The 2,325-nt window shown below is 57.7% G+C and overlaps 1 pseudogene; it reads left to right on the plus strand.

Annotated features, from left to right (window-relative positions):
• Window positions 1–1,242: 1,242 nt before the first annotated feature.
• Window positions 1,243–1,829, plus strand: LOC103074100 (1,2-dihydroxy-3-keto-5-methylthiopentene dioxygenase pseudogene; annotated as a pseudogene).
• Window positions 1,830–2,325: the final 496 nt, after the last annotated feature.

Genomic DNA, 2,325 nt, shown 5'->3' on the forward strand with positions numbered 1-2,325 from the left:
AAAAAAACAATAAAGGGAGAACAAAAGGCGCCCAGAGGCGTCTCGTGGCCCGGCCCCTGCGGGTTCCTGGCTCTTAGGAGAGAAGACAGTGCAGGTGCCGCAGCAGCTGGAGCTGTCAGTGCTGTGAGCACCTGCGGGGGGCCCTGAAGCTTTATTGGGGGCAGGTGGGTACAGGCAGGCTGGCCTCAGTGGGGAACCTCCGGGGGACTATCTGGTTTCCCCTGCAGAGACTGTCACTGTCGGGCCCCAGCCCCCTTGGTGCCATTAGCAGCAGGCCCACCCCCTCAGGGGCCCAATCGATGAGGGTTTGCTCCAGCCTGACGGCCCAGCCTCCTCTGGCCACACACGCTCACCGCCCCATGCCGCCCATATTCCACACCCTGCCGCACTTTCTAGAGCTTGCCATGCCATCCAGCCGCCAGGCCTCTGGGCCTGCAGGTCCCTGTGCCTGCTCATCTGCTCCCCCATCCCTTGAACGACCCCAGCACAGCGTGAACCACGCTGTGCCATGTTTGCCACCAGGCTGTGTCCTCCACCCAACAGTGAACTCCCAGTGCCCCGACGCCTTGCACATAACGGGGGCTCAGTAAATGTCCAGTGAGCTCAATGAATGAGTTGAATGAATGAATGAATGAACGAATGAACACAGAGAGAGGGAGAGGCCAGGTGTCAGGCGTCTTCTTCCTAAGCCCCGGGTACCGTGGTCAGAGCCTGAGAACTCCATGCAGATGGTTAGAGCACCACAGATATACGCCCACCCCTCTGTGGATTGATGGGGAACTGGGGGCCCAGAGAGGGAGAGAGACTGGCCGAAGGTCACACAGCAAGTTAGCAGCAGAAACAGGGCTCACACCCGGGACTCCTGCCTCCCAGGCTCCTGCTTTGCCAGGCTGCACTGGCCCCAGCCCCATGGAAAGCCAAGAGCCTGCTCCCCAAACATTGCATAACCCCATCATTCATCATCAGAAGATGGGGGGCACCCTGTCTCGCTGGAGCAGAGAGGAGGAGGTCTGTCCCAGACGCCCCACTTGCCCCAGGCCCCAAATTTGCTCTTCAAGTCCTCACAGCTCTGAGGCCAGGACTTCCTGCCATGGTCCGATTCCGAGGTGCAGCCCAGCCCCCGTGGTGGGCCGAGCCAGGACACTCAGCCAGGCACACACCCCCACCCCCACCCCCACCCCACGGCAGGCACTCAAGGGAGCTGCGGCTTAATAACAGAGCTCTTGCAACCAGCCTGAGCAGGTCGCAGCACAGGTCTGGGGCCAGGCGGCAGTGACCCCAGCCCCGCCACGGTGCAGGCCTGGTACATGGACGACTCGGCTGACAACCCGCCGTGGCTCCACCACGCGGAGCCTGTGCGCCCGGTCGGCCTGGAGCAGCTGCGCGGGCTCGGGGTCCTTTACTGGAAATTGGATGCTAACAAATATGAGAATGATCCACAATTAGAAAAGATCCGAAAAGAGAGAAACTGCTCCTGGATGGACATAATAACCATAGGCGGAGACAAACGACCAAATTACGAAGAAAAGATTAAGATGATTTACAAGGAGCATTTACATCTGGATGACAAGATTCGCGTCATCTTGGATGGCAGTGGGTACTTTGACGTGAGAGATAAAGAGGACAGGTGGATCCGGACCATCATGGAGAAAGGAGACATGATCACTCTCCCTGCCGGAATTTACCACCGTTTCACACTGGACGAGAAGAAATACGAGAAGGCCACGAGGCTGTTTGTGGGAGACCCGGTGTGGATGGCATACAACCGGCCGGCTGACAACTTCGAGGCCCGGAGGCAGAACCTGGAATTGCTGGCGCAGACAGCCTAGCGGTGCCCTGGGGCCTCGTGCACCCCGGCCCCCCTTGTGAAGGTTCCAGATGTGATGGCAGCAGAAAATCTGTCATTTTCTCCTTGCTTTTGTGTTGTAGACTTGAGGCTAGGTGAGCTTTCGTCTGCAAGATTGTTTGACCAGAATACATTTTAATGGAAGTGGCTACAGGACTGGTTCGTACATGGAAGCATCTGTGGAAATCTGGGCAAATCCGTTCATTTTCTCTGATTCAGGATCAGTGGTCAGTGGCCCTGTGTCAGCTGGTGCCTTCAGTTCTGACCGAATGAATTTCATCTCCCCAGATGCAGCCATTTAGCTGCCCCATCTGGACAATTTTTGGACTTGAAGCAGATACCAGGCGAGGCCATGCCTGCCTTGTGCAGAGGGGTGACAGTGGATGACAGGACTGGGCAGAGAAAAGATGCTTTTCTCCCAAAACACGGTGGAAGCTGGGGGGCGGTGGGGTGCCGTGGGGGACAAGCTGGCATGTTAG

The sequence above is a fragment of the Lipotes vexillifer genome, unplaced genomic scaffold (assembly GCF_000442215.2).
Source record: "Lipotes vexillifer unplaced genomic scaffold, Lipotes_vexillifer_v1.1 scaffold1601, whole genome shotgun sequence".
Classification (NCBI taxonomy): Eukaryota; Metazoa; Chordata; class Mammalia; order Artiodactyla; family Lipotidae; genus Lipotes; species Lipotes vexillifer.